General features: G+C 34.4%; 1 long non-coding RNA gene across 2 annotated transcripts; it reads left to right on the top strand.

Annotated features, from left to right (window-relative positions):
* The first annotated feature begins 4,217 nt into the window (after positions 1 to 4,217).
* Positions 4,218 to 5,927, top strand: LOC137816132 (uncharacterized). 2 transcript variants are annotated; one of them, XR_011081761.1, is made up of 5 exons: positions 4,218 to 4,406; positions 4,547 to 4,614; positions 4,723 to 4,841; positions 4,974 to 5,082; positions 5,781 to 5,927. It is a non-coding gene; the product is annotated as an uncharacterized lncRNA (long non-coding RNA). The 2 variants fall into 2 exon arrangements; XR_011081760.1 differs by having other exon boundaries at positions 4,220 to 4,614.
* The last annotated feature ends 16,207 nt before the right edge of the window (positions 5,928 to 22,134 follow it).

Below are 22,134 nucleotides of genomic sequence, written 5' to 3'. Positions count from 1 at the left end.
TGTTCAGCTCTTCTTCCAATGTCTTGACTCTGTTTTCCAGCCAATTATTCAAGTCTTTCAACCGGTTATTCAAAAGGGCCAGCCTATTAGCTTCTTCATGAGTCTCTTTAAAAGCATTAAGAAGTTGGCTATAATTTTCAAAGTCTATGGAAGTGTCGGAACTTACAATGCTTGTTTCTGATTCCTCCTTTGCCATCAAATATAGATTGGCTTCTTCATCTTTCTTTGATGATGAGCTAGAGGATGAATCATCATTATCTTGCCAAGCAATGTAGGCTCTCCTAGCTTTGCCATTATTTTCAAATTTCTTGTTTGCTCCTCTTTCATTGCTTTCATTGTTGGAACAATCGACCTTGATATGATTTTTTTTACCACATCCAAAATAGGTATAATTTGTAGAATTGAAATCATTCAATTTCTTATTGTTATACCTATTTAAAAATTGGTTCTTGTCCCGGTTGTTCTTTTTCAAGAACTTGCTGAACTTTCTTGTTAGCAAGTTGAGAGTTTCACCATTACTACACTCACTTGAGTCTTGACCGTTCCTATGATCAACAACTTTTAAAGCTATGCTCCTCACATGCTTCTCTTCATGTTCTTGGTCATTTAGTTAGTTCATCTGAAGTTCATGCTCCCTTAGCTTACCAAACAAGGAGCCTATGGTCAAAGTTGTCAAATCCTTGGATTCAGAAATTGCAGTGGCTTTTGGTTGCCAGGATCTGTCCAAGCTTCAAGGATATTGATGTTTAGCTTATTCCTATCAAAGATCTTGCCAAGGCTGATGAGGTGGTTAACAATGTGGGTGAATATATTTTGCACATCAGAGATGTTTTCCCATTTCAGCATCCTGAACATTTCATATTCCTGAATCAAAGCATGCTTCCTTGCTTTCTTCACATCAGTGGTGCCTTCATGGGTAACCTCAAGGATGACCTACATCTCCTTTGCTAAAACACATTGTAAGACCCTAACAAACTCATCCGAATTTAGAACAGAAGTGATGATGTTCTTAGCAATACAATTGTATTGAGCTACTCTCCTTCCATTGGGACCAAGGTTTCTCAATGAAAACATCATCTTTTCCAAATTTATGAACAAAAAGGCCATTTACAATAGCATCACAGATTCCTCTATCAATTGATTCAACAAAGATTTTAACTCTCACCTTCTAAAACTGATAATTCAGTCCACAAAACAGAGGTGGCAATCGGTTGCTTATACCAGCAAAGCAATAACAACTGAATTTAAATGAGTTTAAGGGAAGAAAGAGATACACAAACATTTTATACTGGTTCACTCTTAAACCAAGAGTTACATCCAGTCCCCAGAAGCCACTGGGCAATCCATAAAGCAATCAATACAGATTATACCCAAAACCACCAAAAAAGTGACATTGAACCCTTCAAGAAACACACTTCCTTTGGCACAACACACACAAAAAATGTTGATCTTGACAACCTCAAGAGCATACAACACTCCTTGGCTACAACACCAGAAATTACAAAGAATTCAGAACGAATTACACTTGTTTACAGAACAAACTGAAATCAATACAGATGTAATCCTGTTCCACTCTCTCTTGAGAAAATCAAAGCTGAAAAGTGAATGTTCAAAACTTGAAAACAATCTTTCACAACTAAAAAACTCAAATCTGCTTTTGTTGTTTGTTATAAAACATAAACAAACTATTTATAACTTTCAAAGATTGGTCAAACCATTTAATACATGAGCGTATTCAGTTGAAAATCATGTAAAACACACTCTACTAATAAAACAAAATTATGTTAGGATATTCAAACAAACAATCGATTGAAATCACGAAACAATCGGTTGTTTTGGTTTGACAGCAAGTCAACCAACCAAACCAGTTTTCAACCTTTTCAAAAACATCTAAGAGTAAAACAATCGGTTGTTTCGACAAAACAACAGGTTGTTTTTCACTTAGTTTGAAAAACACTTTAATCTTAAAAGATTTTAAAAACACTTTAGCTTTAGATTCAACAAAGAGTAGATTTACACAAATAAACTACCCAGATCCTATCCTAAACACAGCAGCAACTCCATCCTTGCATCAAACACTTGGATTTGGATTCTTCAAAGCCTTTGATCACTCTTGATCAACAATCGCCCCCTATTTGATGAAGACAAATCCCTGGTTGCTTGTGTTGGACTTGTTTGAATCTGAAGCAGTTCCTGCAAAACAAATTTTAAGCAATACACAACATCTATAACAACAGGTTAGAATAACATATTTAGCTTGTTTTCTGCATAACCATTACAGCAGAGAAAACTAGCCAAAAAGGAAAACCATAAAGCATCAGCTACATCAACAGAAATAAAAATCACTTAAACAGATAGAGTTTGCAGAGTTTTAGACAACACATCACAAAATTCTCCCCCTATTTGTCTTCACAAATAGACTATAGGAAGAGATTAAACAAAAATTGTTCCAGATAAAACAGAAATTAAAAATAAGAGCAATAAAACTTCTACAGAGCAAAAACAATCGGTTGTTTCGAGCATTCAATCGGTTGTTTTTCTTCAGTCATCCTTGCCATATTGCAGCTCAAAAATTTGGTTCTGAACAACTTCAATCTGTTCATCCAGGGTCTGAAAGCGAGTGTCCATGCTCTGGAATCTGTTGTCAATGTTCTGGAAATTTGTCACACAAACACTACAAAAAATCATGTATAAAGTTGCGGTTTTAATATGGCGGTTATTAATAATCGCCACAAATTTCTGTATAATACGACACTTTAATAACCGCCATAGTTATTCTTCAAAATGTGTCGTTTTGAACTGTCACAATTATCCTTCAAAATGTGTCGTTTTGAAGTGTCACAATTATCCCTTTTGAAATTAAAACCTAGTGTTTTCCTTCCCTCCATACCTTTTCTCATTACTCAATTTTTTTTAAAAAAATCACCTTTCACTCCCTGGAAACCTAGTGAACTAAACGTGACTCTTCCCTCTCCTCTCTCTGCAAACTCTTCACGAACGAAACCATCTCTTTTGGAACGAAACCCTCTTTTCACTCTTCCCTTCACTGTCACTCTCGCCTTCACTCACTCTTCCCTTCACTGTCTCTCTTCACTAACTCTTCCCTTCACTGTCTTCTCACTCTCTCGCGCCCTAAACCCAACCCTCACTCTCGCCCCTTTCAGTGTTCTCCAAGATTTTCCACGTATTCAACCGTAAAATAGAAAACCGCAATTCCTCCAAGATTTCGAATAGGTAACTCCTGATAGAATGTGGTCTTTTGTTTCTTGTAAGGATTAGAGCTAATCAATACAAAATCGTTTGATTATAGTAAAATTGACTAAGTTTTTATTTATTAATTACTATTAATTATTAACTTTTGATTCGTGTCTGTTAATTTAATATTTGCAAATAATGTTGTTGCAGTGAGTTTATGATGATCTTTGCTTTGCTCTGTTATGCATCTGTATTGTTAAGTTCAGGTAATGGTAGCCATGGTTTGTGAAGGTTCTTTATTTTATAAGATCTTTTAGGTTATATCTGGGATCCTGTCGGTGATCATTGATTTTTTATTTTAAAAATATTATCTCATGATCTGGCTATTGAAATGTAGTGAACTAGGGATTTGGTTGAGAAAGAGTAAATATAAGTATTAAAAGAGGGATAAGTGAGAAAGAAATCAAGAATGCTGGTTTTGTACTTGCATGTAGATGATGCACCATCTTAAATTAAGCTTTGTCCTTCGTTTGTCAATTATTATTATTCGATTCAACAAGAATATTAACAAAAAAGAACATATTGAAGTTTTGATATGTCTTTGCTTTTAGATCTACCATTCTATTGGAAGAATGGCAATATCGTTATTGAAAATAGTTAGAGCTTTAGTCTGAGATGAACGAGGATAACAATTTTGACTAAATAGCAAATAATGTATTGAAAATCAAGATATTGTCTTGCATGATGATTCCTTATCTGAGCTGACTCTATTTGTTTATTGTGACTTATTTCAAATTGATGTATTCTAACAATTTATGAAGTTACCGGGACCTTGAATTAGCATCTGTTGATGTGATTTCCAGCTACTTAGTAGTGGAAGTTCAGAGAACCCACAAACTCCACGTCTTTCACTTCATAAGTACTCTTCTTATCAAAGTAAGTTTAATAAAATCCTTTTTTTTTGTTGGCCTAGGCGTACAAATTATGATTTTATGCCGACTCCTTAGTTCTTTTACCGTCGCTTTTTTTATTCTTTTTATTAATTTCTCTACACGTGTACAGAGGATTCACAAACTTCAGAATCATGATTCAATGAGAAAAATGTCAAGGGTTCAAAGTAATATGAAGAGGAAAAGGAGAAGATGCACCAGAATGGGGGTGGATAATGGCACTAGAAGAGGACCCAATACAGGGTCTTGTGAAGTGGAAAGGTTTGGGTTTGAAATTGGTCCAAAATTTACCTTGGAAACATTTCAGAGATATGCAAAAGATTTTAAGCTCCAATACTTTAGAAAAAATGAGAATGTATCTCTTTAGGATGCTAATACAACAATTTTAAATGGTACCTCAGAGCCTTCTATGGAGAGCATTGAAGGTGAATATTGGCGGATGATCGAGAGTCCTATTGAAGAAATTGAGGTCACATTATGTAGAAACTCAATAATTTTCTGCTGCACGAAACTATTATCTATTTGTTGCCCTTATTATATGCTTCTCTGCTTACATTTAATTTTCTATCACTTCCAGGTGCTTTTTGGAGCTGATTTGGAAACTGGGATTTTGGGAGTGGTTTCCCTAGTAAATCTAGTCAACTAGGTTCTGCTTCACATGAACAGTACATAAAGTTTGGATGGAATTTAAATTGGGTAAGGACTACATAGTTTCCTTATTTTCTAGCATGTATTTCATTGAATTCATCACAATTTGTGTTATGCTTGAGAATAAAGAAAAAGATTGAAAAAAATGCTTCATTTCTGATTGATTGAACTGTACAAAAGGATACATGAAGGTCAATGGGAGCTTAATTTGCTAAAGAAGAATACTTTGGATAATCTACGATGGAAGGATGTCTGTGGAAAGGAAGGTCTTTTGGCAAAAGCACTTAAGGTAAATTATGCTTCTCTCTAATCCCTTTTATGATGACTTTGAATCCTATGACACATGAGTGAATTGGTACAATTTCATATCCTTTACACAAATCATATGATTCCATGTTTCATAGGTGTCTTTTCTTGTTGATTACATAAAGTGGGACCACTGTCATGCATTGCTTTCTCTACATGCCAATTTCAGTCATTTGATCATAATTTCAGTGGTGTTGCATGTTTACTCTGGATGAGAGGGTTTATTCTTGTTGCATTTGTAGTAGAAATGGGTCACCATTCATTGCCATTTTGTGTTTGGAACTTCTTACTTTGAACCCATCAACTTTTTATACTTCTATCTAACAACTAAAAATATTATTATTTTATTTCAAAATTTTATTTATATTTATTTTTTAATTAAATATAATATTTTTTATTAAAAAGAGTTGTAAAGTAAAAATAAGAAAAAGATGAGTTTTAAAAGATAATTTTTTCTTTTGTGTTTATTTTTTTCCTCCTACTTTCTTTTGGCAAGGTTTAGGTATCTCTGTATTTTTCTTTTGCAAGTGATATCTTTTTAGGTTCAACATCTTTTCCCTGCAAGTTTTCTTTCATTGGCTAGAAATTTTGTTGGTATTAATATATTTAAATATTTATTGGTGTCTTTTATTTTATAATTATAAACATACAAATTCATTAACTTAAAATTATTTATTTCAGGCATCAGATTATGGAAGTGGTGCTCCATCACCTAATCAAGTAAATGATCAAGTGCTGGAAGCAAAACTGATTAGGGATGTGTTTTTTAATTTTAAGCTTGATTATGGATGTATGAACTTTTAAATAATTATGTGTTGTAATTTTAAACTTGATTAGGGATTTAAGAACATTTTATGTGCTTTAATTTTCAATTACATATAAACTTTTGAACTTTATTATGTGTGCTTTAATTTTCAATGAAATGAATGGATGTTTATAGCTTTGTACATTATTTTATTTTATTATGAAAAAGTGGTGGTTAAATTTTATAATTGTATAAAATAAATTATAAAAACTGGTTAAATTTTATAATTGTATAAAACAGATTATAAAAAAGTGATGGTTAAATTTTATAATTATATAAAATAGATTATAAAAAAGATTATAAAAAAATAGTGGTTAAATATTATTTATTCAGAATTAAAATTACGTTAGTTAAAAACGTCACTACTTACGTATATTATGGCGCCATAATCTTCTTCAATGAATGTAAATTATGACGGTTATAACTGACACTATTTACATATAAAAACCGCCATTACTTACACTATGTTTAAAGTGGCGGGTGTTGCGGCGGGTAGCGTAAAACCGCCACATTAAACTTTGTGGCAGCCAGTTCTATGGCGGTTTGGAAAACCGTCACAAGCGTATATTGTGGCGGTTATAAACGCCAGTTTATACGAAAATAACCGCCATAATATACATTTTTTTTTGTAGTGAAAGATCATGGAGATTTCTTTGATTTTCAGCAAAGCCATCAAGTTTATCCACCATGTATCTTTCAAAAGAAGACATTGAGGGAATCCCATCCCTTTGATGTTCAGCACTTGTTCCCGCATCAAAGTTAGTTGCAGGCTGTTCTTCATTGTGAATATCCATATCAATAACTTGATCTTCTTCATCAAAATCAGCAGTTGCAGTACTTGAGGAACCACCATGATCACCATCTTTGCTTACCCACCTTCTATTTATCTTGGTGAAACCCATTTTGCTTAGTGAACCATTGTTCACTTCTTGTGTTGATTTTACCAACTTAGAGGTTTCATCTTCAAGTTTCAATTCAAAATAGAGTAGAAATTTAGAAATTAAAACTGCAGAGGGATAATGGTAGTCACTTAACCTCATGGACTTTTGCATATGCTCTTTGATGATATGAATTCAATTGATCTTGACTTTCTTCATGATGTAGTAGATATAGACAAGATCTTCTTCTGTTAAAACAGAATGGTTACTCCCCCTTGGAGTTAGAATCCAAGTGACAATGAGAGCCAACACCCTTTCATCTAACTTCAATCCTCCAACTGAACAAGTTCTTACTTGAGCTTGTGGATTCTTCAAACAACTTTTGCAGTATTGAATCTTGTTGAAATCTTCCACAACACCAATGTTTCCTTTATTGATTCTAAGACCAACATACTTCAACCCAGTTACAGCAACCCATACACCATGGGTAATCTCCATGTCTACACCTTTAACATGTGAAACAAGATTGTTTCCTTCAAACTTTAAGTTTGTGTAGAACACCCAAATTAAATCTGGATAAATGTTCCCCTTCATCTCCAAGAATCTCTTCAGCAACTGATCCTTGAGAAGCCTTCTCACATTGTCCAGCTCTTTACTTTTCTACCAATCAAAGGAGACAACTTTTTGAATTGTTGATCACTTTTGTACTTGTCTCAAAGCGATACCTCTCAATTAATTCATTATCTTCTGAAAACCAGCCTTCAAGCCTTCCTCCTGACCTTACAGCTCTCGTTTTGATCCTCTTGGATGTAGGGGGAGTGGAATCCATGACAGCAGAATGAGACAAAGGCACACACACAATGAGAGAAAGAGATGTTGCAAGAGATGACCCAATTGGTTGTTTTTGTGAAGGAAAACAACTGCAACAGATTTTATAGCAAATCAGATACCTTCTTTGATCCTTTGGTGATTTTAGGTTTCAGTCTTCAAGACAAGAAACTGGTCCAAGCTCTGCAAGAGAATGTCAGAAAAGAGCAGAAAAACACATGGTCAGCACATGTGACCTTTGACTAGACATAAAGGCTCTTGAATTTCCAAGATATGGAATATATTTCTTTAGGACGTTTTGTAACATCCTCCAGAACCAAATGAGGCTTTCAAGATTGCTTTATTGACTCAAGATCCTTTCATTATTGAGATCTGCAACAGACATAATGTATAGAGAAATTAATTCAATTTTTTACAATGCTGTCAGAGAAGAAACAATCGGTTGTTTCGAGGAAACAATCGGTTGTTTTTCTGCAACAGTTTAACAGAATGTGATTTTCAAGCATAGACTGAGAAAGGTTCAAAACATATGTAATTGCTCATTTGAAAAAGAAAATAATCATGAATCAGTAATTAAAAAAAGCAAAGATAAGGAAGGTCTTGTCCTTTTATGAAGTTCCTTTAATGAGTCATTGTCTGTGATCAAGAATGTTTCTTTTGGCCTTTGAAATAGCTTGGACTGGTACACACCCTCAACTCAGTTCCAATCACAATCCTTTTGTTCCAAGAACTTGATCAGATAACTCAGAGCTTCATGTTTCTCTAGTATCCCTGCATAAAAATGATTTCAAGCAACTAGATTTGGTCCCCTTACAAATGTGAGTCCATTTGATTTATTTTTGTCATTTGAAACCTCACAACCTTTGGGAATCCATTTCATGAAAACTCTGGGAACATAATATTTCCTTATTTTACAGAATCTGACTGAATGGCCTCTTTTCATGCAATAAAAGCATGTAACAACCGATTGTTTCGACTTAAAAATCGGTTGTTTTCCTGGCAGTTTTGAAAACGTCTTTGGAAACTTATCTTGCTTGTTTTGTGGATTAAAACCTAATCCAGCTCTTCCAAAAACACAATTTTGGGATGCCAAGACATTCTCAAAGTTGGATTTACCCTTTGAAAGTTTATCCACAGTTCTAACAAGATAATGAACTTTCTTTTCAAGATTTTCACAATTTTCACAAGCAAAAGAGTCACACACATGAGAAGAGTTTTTGCAATGTTTTTCAAAATCATTTTTTGATTTTTTCAGCTCTTCTTCAAGTGTCTTAACCCTCTTTTCAAGCCAGTTGTTCAACCATTTCAATCGGTTGTTTGAGAGAACCAATCGGTTAGCTTCTTCATGAGTTTCTTGAAAAGCTTGAAGCAATTTACTATAATTTTCAGCACTTAGGGAAGCACATGAACTTACATTGCTTGAGTTGCTTGACTCATCATCTCCTTCTGCAATTCAGCATATGTTTGCTTTTTCATCTTCACTTGATGAGGAGCTTGATAAGGAGACTTCATTTTCATCCCAAGCAATATATGCTCTTCTTGATTTTCCCTTCTTCTCCTTGTAGCTTGATTTCTTTTCATTGCTTTCTTTATTTGGGAAATCAACTTTTATATGCCCTTGTTCACCACAACCAAAGCAAGTATAATTGTTAGAATTGAAATCACTAGTTTTCTTGTTTCCATACCTTTCTTTGTTGGCTTCTTTGTTGCGATTTCTCCTCAAGAATCTACTAAACTTTTTGGACAACAAACTAAGGTTTTCTTCTTCACTTTCATCACTTGAATCTTGTTTGCTTTTGTGCTTGGCAGCTTTCAAGGCAATGCTTCTCACATGCTTGTCTTCACTTTCTTGAACATTGAGTCTATTCATTTCTAACTTATGTTCTCTAAGCTTACCAAACAATGAAGCCGTTGTTAAGGATGTCAAATCTTTTGATTCAGAAATTGTTGTTACCTTAGGTTGCCAAGATCTATCTAGGCACTTGAGAATCTTGATATTTAGTTCTTCTTTATCAAAAGTTTTCCCAAGGCTCATTAGATGGTTGATGATGTGAGTGAACCTTTTTTGCACTTCAGCAATAGATTCTCCTTTAAGCATTTTGAGCATCTCATACTCTTGTATTAGAGTATGTTTCCTTGCTCTCTTCACATCATTTGTTCCTTCATGGGTGACTTCCAAAGTGTCCCACATCTCCTTGGTCGATGAACATTGTGATATCCTGAAAAATTCATCTGAATTCAAAGCAGATGTTATGATATTCTTATTCGGCCTTTTATTTTCAACATCAATCAATTGGGACCAAGGTTTTTCAATAGAAGATCCATCCTCTTCAAATTTAGGAATACAAGGGCCATTTTCTATTGCATTCCAAATTCCTTTATCAAGAGATTCAACAAAGATTTTCATTCTAACTTTCCAGAATTGATAATTCAAACCACATAACAGAGGTGGTCTGTTAATTGAAGCGCCATCTCCAAAAGGTAGTTTTTCAGCCATTGAAAAAAGATTTTAAGATCAAACTTGAGTACTTTTCAAGTACCAAGCTTTTGATGCCAATTGTTAGAATAAGTGGCTTTAAACGAGAGGGGGGGGGGGTGAATTGTTTAAAGGGAGGTTTTTGAAAACGTTTTCAGTTAGAACAAAATCCTTTGTATGAAACTCAATCAGAAATTCAGTTAGCCAAGATATAAAGCACAAAATAGCAAAGCACCAGAAAAACAATTGGTTGTTTATACCAGCAAAACAATAACAACCGAATTTAAATGAGTTTAAGGGAAGAAAGAGATACACAAACATTTTATACTGGTTCACTCTTAAACCAAGAGCTACATCCAGTCCCTAGAAGCCACTGGGCAATCCACTAAGCAATCAATATAGATTACACACAAAACCACCAAAGAAGTGACCTTGAACCCTTCAAGAAACACACTTCCTTTGGCACAACACACACCAAAAATGTTGATCTTGACAACCTCAAGAGCACACAACACTCCTTGGCTACAACACCAGAAATTACAAAGAATTCAGAATGAATTACACTTGTGTACAGAACAAACTGAAATCAATACAGATGTAATCCTATTCCACTCTCTCTTGAGAAAATCAAAGCTTGTTCAAAACTTGAAAACAATCTTTCACAACTAAAAGACTCAAATCTGCTTTTGTTGTTTGTTATAAAACATAAACAAACTATTTATAACTTTCAAAGATTGGTCAAACCATTTAATACATGAGCGTATTCAGTTGAAAATCATGTAAAACACACTCTACTAACAAAACAAAATTATGTTAGGATTTTCAAACAAACAATCGATTGAAATCACGAAACAATCGGTTGTTTTGGTTTGACAGCAAGTCAACCAACCAAACCAGTTTTCAACCTTTTCAAAAACACCTAAGAGTAAAACAATCAGTTGTTTCGACAAAACAACAGGTTGTTTTTCACTTAGTTTGAAAAACACTTTAATCTTAAAAGATTTTAAAAACACTTTAGCTTTAGATTCAACAAAGTGTAGATTTACACAAATAAACTACCCAGATCCTATCCTAAACACAGCAGCAACTCCATCCTTGCATCAAACACTTGGATTTGGATTATTCAAAGTCTTTGATCACTCTTGATCAACAACATTTAGGGAAAAATTGAAGAAGGGCCTAGTCCATTTGCTTCCCATTTCCTCCATAGAGAAACGACCTGACATTTATGCCAAAGCTTTAAGTCCTCAATCTTTCAAGAGTATTTGTTTCAAGTTGGGTCTCATCAATATTTTCTCCCAAACTTGCGGGGATATATCAAAGGATATGGATACAAGGCTTTTAGAAAGGAAGCTAATATAAATTTTGTCTCTACTAATTCTTAGTTGTTTTACTTTGTACAAATGTCTAACCTTTAGTGTGTCTTTTTCTGATTCTAGCCTTTATTGGCTCTATATTTTACGTCCTCTCTCTTTAGTTACACCTAGAATGGGTGTATATTGTGACCATCTGCTATGATTTCAATAGATAAACATAATAACTATTTTTCTCATATCCTTTTCCTCTTTTGTTCATCCATGTTTTTTTTATAATATGATATCAGATCTATTTTAAAGCCTATCCTAGCGAGAGTTTGTTGGCTTATCAGGCCACACTCACTATCAGACCATTCATAATATATAGTCTCGTGCACAAGGGGGCAGGTCTCGGCGTGAGGGAGGTGTACTGGAAATCTCATATAGACTAGAGATAATAACATTTTATAATATATAAGTGGGTGCAAACTGTTATAATTAGAGGGGGGTGAATTGTTTTTTCAAGTATTGAAGGTAGAGTGAGAGGCTACGAAGAATCAATCAATTAGAAAACTGTTTTTAGTTTGATTCTAGAAAATCAAGTTGTTAGTTTCATGAAACAACCCCGGTTGTTTATACTAGCAGATTTTAAAATCAAAGATAAAACAATTTAATGAGTGTAGGGATAAAAAGATTCACACAAGATGTTTATACTGGTTCACTCTTAACCAAGAGCTACATGCAGTCCTCAGTTAACCACTGATAATTCACTATGTAATCAAACTAGATTGGAAACCACACACCAAGAGTGATGATCTTGAACCCCTCAAGAACACACACCCCTCTTTGGCAAAGCACATAGTTTTCACAACAACCCTTTGAAACTACACCACACCAAATCACATAGAATTACAATGTTCAAAGAAGATGGGAATAGAATACACCTGTGTAAAATCAAAGATTAAAGTTTAGAATTACAAGACAATCCTATTCCACACTTGAGATTATCCAAAAGCTCTTTGAAATCTTGAAAATTATTTTTGTTTGATCTCTCTTTCTTAGTTAATGCACAGAAGCGTAAAACAAATTTTTTATACTTCAATCAAGTGGTTAAAACAGTTGAATAAAAAACCAAAAGCAGTTTGAATCATTGAAAACAGATTGGAACAACTTAACAAAATTCTGTTAAGCTTTCTAGAAAAACAATCAGTTGAGTTCTCAAAACAACCGGTTGAATTGGCTTGACAAGAAAGTCAAACAAAGTCAAGCTTTTCAAACTCATTTTAAAACCCACTAAGTGTCAAACAACCGATTGAATTGATATTTCAACAGGTTGAAATCTTACACTCTTTAAAAAAAAAACATCTTTTTTAAAATGATTAAGATTCAATTTGTTGGAATGAATGGCTTTATACAAGAGGGGGGTGAATTGTTATCAAAAGATTTTTGCAAATATTGAATAAGAATGAACCTTTATCAGACAATCACAGATTAAGCAATCAAGGAAGACAATCAAACAATATAAAAGAAATTGTTTGCAGAATTTTAATCGGTTGAAACTTTGTTTTAACCGGTTGTTTATAGTAGCAACAAAAGCATAATTAAAACAAACAGTTTATAAGGAGTGAGAGAGAGAGAGATTACTCAGCCAATTTATACTGGTTCACTCAACCTTGAACTACATCCAGTTCCCAGAACAACCACTGGGTTTCACTAGTAATGAATCACATATTACAAACCACACAACCACAAAGAGGTGATCTTGATACCACAAAAACCACTCACCCTCTTTGCCAAACACACACCTCTAGTCAGAACACCATATGACTTTACAGGATTTCAACACACTTTACAAGTTTATAAAAGAACAAATACAACAATCATGAAAGGAACAAAATACACCTGAGTTTACAGGAAACACAAAGCTCCTAAGATCAGACCTTGAACCAGAGCAAAGCTATTCAACAATCTTGCAAAAAACTCTTGAAAAACTTTTCAAAATCAATCTCAATCTCACTGTATTTGATATCTTGTTGTTTTGTTTTGCTTTAAAAATAAATCCATATTCTCAAACTAGCTGTTCAAGGCAGCAATCATGAGCCAAAACAATTAAGATTTGATTGCAAAACAGATTAACAGGTTTTCAAAAAGCTGTTATGAAAATGTGACAATCAACTGGTTGAAAAGTCGTTTTAACCAATTGAATTGGTTAGCTAGTTATTTAACCAAGTCAAAAATAATTTTAAAACCTTCAAACAAGCCAAGTGACAAACAACCGATTATTTTGAGGTTTCAACCGGTTGTTTTTCTCTTTGCTTAGAAAAACTCTTTTCTCTTTTGAAATAGATTGAGAAAGCTTGTGCAAGGAACTAAAAATGATTTGTACAAGAATTCTAAACAACCCAGACTAAGCCCAAACCAAAAGCAGCACAACTTCAACCTTCATCATAGATTTGAAACATCAAAGCTCCCATGCTCTACACAATTAACCTTGGATCATCATAAAAACTCCATTAACAAATTCAAAGACTACTAGACACACACAAAAAACCAACATCAAAGTCTTCAAACATTCCTTTTGGATTTGGAGACATCAAAGCACCTTGTTCAACACAAATCTCACCTTATAAACCGATTTTATAAGGTTGAATTACGCTTAAAGTTCACTTCTTAATAAACTTAGGTAAGCTTCATCTTAATAAAAATTTTGTTTGTTTTAGAATCTTCCCCACTACACTCAAAAGATAAACCCTATACTTATACTCCAAACTGCCAACTAACTCCATTGACTTGTTTTAAACATGTTCAAGTAAGTTCAAAGTATGTTTTTTTCTATTAGCCAACCTCATACTAGTCACATGGTCTTGATGCAAGACAAGGGTACTACAATAAGCCTTTTCAAAATTTCATAAATAGATTCACATTCGCACAAATCATGATATCATAGCTTAATCCAACAGTCATTATGCACACAATGGTGACTAAATGGAACTAAGGCCCTTTTTAAAGTAATTTTGCTCGCCAACACTCCACAGGACATGGCAAGCTTCTAAAAAAACATCATTGTGGAGGAGAATATATAGATAAGAAAGAAAATGAAAATTAATAACATTGGGCTGTCCTTTTTAATTGACCTAAGATAAAACTAGAAGCACCGGCACCGACCAATGGGAAGATATGAAATATATACTTAATGGAAGCAAATATATCATTTTGCCAAAGGCTTTCAATGTATTGGATGAAGGGGTGCCATAGAGGGCTTGGAATGATAGGTAAATATGAGTGGTTTCGTCTATTTCTGGGTTGGAAAAAGTGTTGGGTTGTGGGTTGGAAAAAATGTGTGTGGAGGCATTAGTAGGGTTTTCTAGGGTGGTATCTTCACTCAGAAATAGTAGAAAACGACTAGAATTGGATTTGTGACCTAGGAAAATTTTTGTATCACAATTGTAGCAAAGGCCAACAACTCTACGCTCTTGAGTTAGGCAAAGGTGATTTTTTTGATAGGTATTTGGGGGGGTGTAATGGATGGCGGATGGGGCGGGATAGAGGGACGTGATGGGGGTAATAAATGTGGGGAAGGTTGGGGTAAAAATGGTATAGGGCGTATAGAACGTTTGGAGTCCTATAACTTAGATTCCAAAAATTTTGCCAGACCCATGGCCAGTGTGATAGAGTTGGCTTGGAGAACAACCATTTGCTCCGTATTTCAGGGATAAAGCCGAAGATGAAACAATTTAGAATCATTTCAGTTGTAAGGCCCAAAACCCGATTGCAATTTTTTTCAAATACCTTTGGATATTCAACTACAATACCATTTTTTCAGAGTTTAAATAACTCAGTCTGGTAGTTGCCATAAGTTGAGGGACCAAAATGCAACTCCAAGTATCTACTAAAAGAAATCCAATCAGTGAGTTGGTGATTTTGATACATCCATTTGAACCAATTGAGGGCATCACTTTGCATATAGAAACGGGAATCCCATGGAATGGAATAAAACTGGAAAAATTGATCTGCCTGAAATAGCCAAGCTAATGAGTCCGTACCATAAAAAAAAGAAAGTTGAATTTTAGGGGGATGTATAGGAGAAGGAGTGATGGGGGGAGGAATGGTGGTGTTACTGGTGGTGTTACTGGTGGTAGTAACATTAGCTTGAGAAGTGTTTGATAGAGGTGGTGGAAGAGAGGTTGTAGCATCTACGAAGAAATGGCCGATGGGAGAAGTGGGATCTATTACAGGTGGAATGGTGTGGTGTTGAGCGGATAGGGTAGTGAAGAGGCTAGTGAAGGTATTGTTTAAGGTGTCTTGTTTAGATTGTAATGCCATTTGACGGGTTTCCATGGTGTTCTTGGGTGGTATGAAATTGGGTTTGCAAATTAGCTAATTTGTGGAAGATGGTCTGAAGTGTTTCTTTAAAATCTTTGGATGATTTGGGAGGCATGGAGGATGGGAAGCGGATAATTTTTTTTAATTGATTGACCTAATAGTAAACGCTTTGTTATCCAATATATTTCGTTAAAATAAAGATGGATAGTTATCCAGCCAATATAAGTATATTTCTCTTTCTTTTCCCACTCACGCAGTACAATTCATATCTTTATCCGAATTTCCTATTATTTTAGTATGAATTGTAGCAGGTTTCAGTGCCAACTGGTTCAAGAGAACTAATAATTTTTAATATATTTGCTTTGAGCAAATGATCACTAACACGTCCTGTTTCACGTGCCCCAAAACTTATTTAACTATAGGGTTTTGAGGGGAGAAACGACAATTTTAGTATATAAATTCACTAATGTATCATATTTTCACAATCATTTGTGAAAGAACTCTAACTCAATTAATTAAATAAAATAAGAAAAATATTGTAAATTTTTAAATAATCATTTTAAAAAGATGTTTATAAGATTTTAGATCTACGGAAAGAGTCTTATTTGAGAGATTGAGATATATATTCGACAACTGCATAGTAAAAATCAATTTATAATATAATATAATTTTAAAATTATTTCTTCTTAAAAAAAATTATTTTTCTTTTCTGTTATAATCTTAAACTTAACATATCTTGACTCATAATATAATAAAACAAACGTGAAAAATTCTACAAGCATATCCTTTTACCAAATGAAACACGTAAACCCCATGTTAGAGCTATTAAGGAGTTAAACCTAAATAATTATAAAAGACTAGAAGAATGTGTGATGTAAAGAGACAGCCACTATAGTTTTGAGAGAGTTAGTTGGTACAATCCCATTGAATAGAACATAGGAAAGTGGGAAAAAGGTATGAACCTAAAACAATACAGAAAGTGGGAAAAGAATTTTACGAGGCATGCAAATAAATAGGTCCCTCTAGTTATATTCCACTAAGGTTATTGCATCATGCTTGCAACTTTCATTCATCATAAATACAATTATCTTTATACAAGAAGATATATAACTCTCGTCGGAAGAACTTTGGAATATTCAACCTCATTTAACTTAAAACTTTGACATATATTATTTTGGTATATGTCAATATTGCCTCAAATTGCCTTCATAATTCTTAATACAACAACTATTATAGGTTTAAATTACATTGGAAAATGCTTTTAACATGAATTTTGAGAGTTCCGAGATGAAGAAAATATTATTTTCTTTGTGGATCAAGTTATATGGAGAGTATTATATTTAAGAATTTTTCCATTTGACAAGGACCTAACAAAAACAATAGATCAATCCTAAAAAAATTTAAGTTAGTTTCTCTCGAATCATTATAATGACATCTAGAGGTTGTTCTCACAAAAGTTGAACATATTGCTTTTCTAACATACCCGTTATTAATGATAACTCTTCTTTACGGTAAGTGTACCGAGTGAAAAATAATAATTTGTCCTTAAAGATGAATATGGAATCTAAAAGAAATAGTTATTTAAAATTCTAATAGTAGGATTTACTAAGTATAATAATATGTACAATAATTTGATTTGAAAGATATTGGCATAAGTTTTCATGAAAATTAAATAAAAACAAAATAAATGAGTAAAATAATTCAATTAAGAAAATTGAGAATGGGGTTAATCCTTCTCACTTGTCTTTGTAGTTTTAAACATATAACATTTCATCTTAATTGACATTGATGCACATATAAAAATTATTTATATCGATTCCTCGCATACAAAATTTGTAAGAGAGTCTCCTAAATATCAATTCCTCATATATTTATAAAAACTTTTTATCATTACGAATAGATGTTATCGAACAATTAACATTTCAAATTTATTCCTAATATTCAAATATGTTAAGCATTATCATTTAGGTCAGATGCTTAGAAGTACTTTCTAGTCAAATTTCTAAGGATCAAAATCATGAATAATTCAAACTTTGAGAATAAAATGATAATACCAATCATCAATCAAGAACTGAATATTATAGATAAATATAATCTCAATACATAAGAGTTTGAATAGATTACTCCCAATCTCAAAGGAAAGAATTAGCCACTCATGGTGGCTATTACAAGCATAGACAACAAGAAAACAATATCCACAGTGTTTCTAATTATGAGGTTGAAATGTTCAAATTCCGAAATTAGAGGTTGAATTAATTATAATTATTTTATCTATAAAAATTCATAAGTGTCTATCTTTTGTATAAGAAATATTATTGAACTATGTTTTGGTTCACTTTCGATCTTCTTTTCCTTCGCTTTGGTATTCTTCCCCATCCTTGTGTTATCTTTGTAACATTTATGCCTCCAAACCAAACAAGGATTTAGAAGAAACCAGCCATACCATTTTAGACAAACTAACAAACCTCCAAACCCAAATCCAAAAAACCTATGACCATCATGAAGCCTGTTATATTACCTTACATCACAATATAGAAATGCGTCAAAAGGATTGGGAATCACACCAAGAGGCAGACATTCACACCCTTCACACCGTTTTAACATCTATACCACCCCCATTATTTTCCCCCCAATGAAGCAAACAACTCTTCTACTCCCTTCTTCATTCCGACCATACCCGCCATCCCACCCCCACCCCTAATTTCTTAGGCCGCATCATCCATCTTTGCCACAACAATGTCTATTATTCCCCCTCCCATTACACCTCCCCTTGTTCCTACCTTACCCCGACCTCCAAAAATCCAATTATCCATCTTTGATGGGTTTGATTATCTAGATTGACTTTTTTAGTCTGACCAGTTTTTTCAGTTTTACAATACTACTTTGGACTCTTGCTTACACATGGCAGTTTCCTATATTCGCAGAGATGCTATTAGTCTCATCAAGCAGAGTTGTTCAACCTCCATCAAAATAGCATAGCCACTAGGTACCAAAAATCTTTTGAAAAACTATGCAATTGAGTTTCGGGCCCCACACCAGAGATGATCCACAATTGTTTCATTTTTCGCTTGGTGCTAGAGATCAGATGAGAGATAACTTTTCTTCAACCTACCTCATTCATCCAATTCATTGGGTCGTGCAAAGCTCTTAGAATCTAAAATCCACGATTTCAGGAAGTATAACTGTACCCCATAATTCCCCAACCATCCCCACATATTTTACCACCACCACACCCCATTTCTAGCTTCAAACATCAACCACCACACCCACCTCTATGCCTATAAAAAGAACTTTCATCCACCCAATTACAAGAACATAGAGTAGCCGGCCTGTTACAACTGTGACAAAAAAAATTTCCTAGTCACAAATGTCTTATCTAACGTTTCTTATTGTTACTCGGTAAATAACCTATACCAGAAAACCACCCAAAAACCTTACCTACCTTAGATATTATCCCTGACATTGAGGACTCTAATCCCATACACCTATCTCTCCAAGCCTTGTCCAGACCCCATCGACCCACACCTTCAAACTTCATGGGTATGTTCACCACACCCCGTCACCATTTTAATGGACACAAGATGTTAATAAAATATTCTTCAACCTCGCTTAGCCCATAATGTCAACCTTTGCACACTTTCTATTACACCATTTTCCATCATAGTTGGTAACGACGAGAAAATTCATTGCACATATCTCAACCCTTTAGTCATTGTTTCTATACAAAACCATAGTTTTTCCATTCCTTCTTACCTCATTCTGATTGAAGGTGCAAATGTAGTCCTAGGAATGGATTGGTTGCGCTGCCTCAGACCACTACAAGAAGATTTCTCTACACCACAACTTTCCTTCTACCACATGGCACCCCCATAACCCTATAGTTGGAACCACCAAACTTTTAAAGACACATGCTTCCGTAACCAATATTTGTCACCTCCTACATACCAAATCCATATCGTCTCTCCATTTACTCACCTTTTAATCAAATCTTTTACCATGCTCCAACCCTTATCCACTAAATATACACCCCTAGATTAAAAAACTACTCCACAGATACCCCTCGATTTTCTCACCCCCTCACAGTTTACCCCTCCCCCCATGACTACTATGAGGATTCATTATTGACACCCCTAGAAATCAATCAAACTAATTAGTAGCACTTGCTTAACTTGGGATTTTCTTATTGCAAGCATTCAAATGAAAGATGTTAAGTTCTTTCCTTTTCAACTACATATCTTCTCAAGACAAATCAATTTGAGCTAAATGATACCATATCCACAAGTATCCAACACCATTAATTATCAAAGTTTGGTCATTGCTGAGACAACCCTTCGATTGAAATTGGATAACATTCTTAAAAAAAGAATTAAACTTCTATCCTTATCTATTCGGGAAGAATTTCAAAATTATCAATCCCAAAAGAAAAAAAAAATCAGATAACATTGCCCTAAGAACTTAACTATTTTATGTATACACATTTTCTGTTATCTAAATCTTGAACTCATGCAAAATGGTTTGATTTTTTTTTAACATTCAATATCATGTTTTCATATTCAATTTGACACTGAGTTATGTGTTCTATTGTCGACTCCCCCATTGCAAAAAAAAAAAAACTTAGTTAATTTAAGGATTTTACATTTCCTTGGTAAGTTAGTTCTCATAATTAGCTTTGAGAATGAAGATACAAAATAGGTTTGATTGATATGCTCCATTTTCAACCCTTAATTAAAAAAATCACCATCTCTCTAAACTTTACCTTTTTCCTTCCTCTGCCTTCTCTCTAACTTTTTGAACATCTTTTCCATCAAAATGACGATCGAAGTCTTCCATTTGATTCCTTGAAGCGAATACTACAAGACTACCTAATTAGAGTTTTAGACCGAGTAAGTTAATTTTTTTCTCCTTTTTCCTTTGATTCAATTTTTGAAATGTTAAGTCTGTCTTGGTAGATGTTGTTGCATGTGAGGTTTCTAGCTTCAGCCTTGTTAACTCGGGGTTCCAGTGATGTGGTTAGATTTTTTTATCAAGACTGTGTGGTGCAGGTAAAAATTCCCTTAAGTTTTTGGTAGGTTTGGAACCTTTAGTGAGCATCTACTCAAACTCAAGTAACGGAAGCTAGTTTTAATTTCAAATAGAACCCTAGCGAGTGTTTGTTGGGATTATCAGACCATCGCTATCGGGTCGTTATCAGACCACCCATAATATGTTATCCCACACTTGAGCTGCCATTCTCGACATGAGGGGAGTGTGTTGGAGATCCCGCATCAACTAGAGATTAAAACATTTCATAGTATAAAAGTGAGTGTAAACCTCACCTTATAAGCCGATTATTGTATGAGGTTGAATTAAGCTTGAAGTCCACTTCTTAATATGATATATACAACATAGGGTTAGGGTTCAATTGGCAGGAGCCGCCACCGTTGCCGCTGCCGCCTCGCTGGAGTCGCCACCGTTGCCGCCACCGCCTCACTGGAGTTGCCACTGGATCCTCTTCAAACCCTCCGGCGGAACCTCCACCGAAGTCACCGCTGGAATCGTTGCCGGAGCCTTCATTTTTGCTGCTGCCGTCAATTGTCCTTATCCTCTATGGCTTCTTCCACTTCCGCTGCCATTGTGGCTTCTTCCGCTGCCACTGCCACTATGGCTTCTTTTGCTACCATTATGCTTGATCCGTCTATTGATACTAATTATGTCAATGTTCATCTCTCTATTGTCAAATTGGATGGAACCAATTATGACACTTGGGCCTCAGATATTAAATTAGGGCTAAAGAGTCAAGGTTATGCTGATCATTTTACTCGTCCGAATGTTGCTTGAAATGAGGTTTCTAGTTGGTTGAAAATTGATGCTCAATTATGCATTTTATCAAATCTACCATTCACTCATCTTGAAAACAATTTTTTCATACCTAGGAGACATGTTTATATGTTTGGGAACAAGAAAATTATTATACATCAATGATACTCAACGTCTTTATGGTGTGTGTCAGAATCTTCTCACAATTGTTGCTCCCAAATGTCTTGATGGTACAATGGCAGAATATTTGGGTAAACATCATGTTCTTCTTAATGATTTTAATGAGTTGTTACCTCCTGCCTCCACTCCTTCTCAAGAACTTGAACAAAGACCCACGTTTTTCTTGTTATTAGGTTTACATGGTCTTCCTGGTGATTATTCTCATGTTTGTGATCAAATTGTGGGATCTCCTATCGTGCCCAATTTTACTTCCGCTTGTTCTCCTAAATCTTGGACACAAAATTGAAAAATGTTATGCCTTACATGGTTGTCCTCCTAAATCTGTTGTGATTATTCAAACTGCTCCTATGCAACCTTCTACTATGGACCATACTTTAATTGATACCCCAGGCCAGCCTGCTATTTTCAATGAATTTCTTAAATGGTATGAGGATCATCAGAACCCTAGTTCCAC

Source organism: Phaseolus vulgaris, chromosome 1 (assembly GCF_000499845.2).
Source record: "Phaseolus vulgaris cultivar G19833 chromosome 1, P. vulgaris v2.0, whole genome shotgun sequence".
Taxonomy (NCBI): Eukaryota; Viridiplantae; Streptophyta; class Magnoliopsida; order Fabales; family Fabaceae; genus Phaseolus; species Phaseolus vulgaris.
This window is presented reverse-complemented; position numbering and strand designations above follow the sequence as displayed.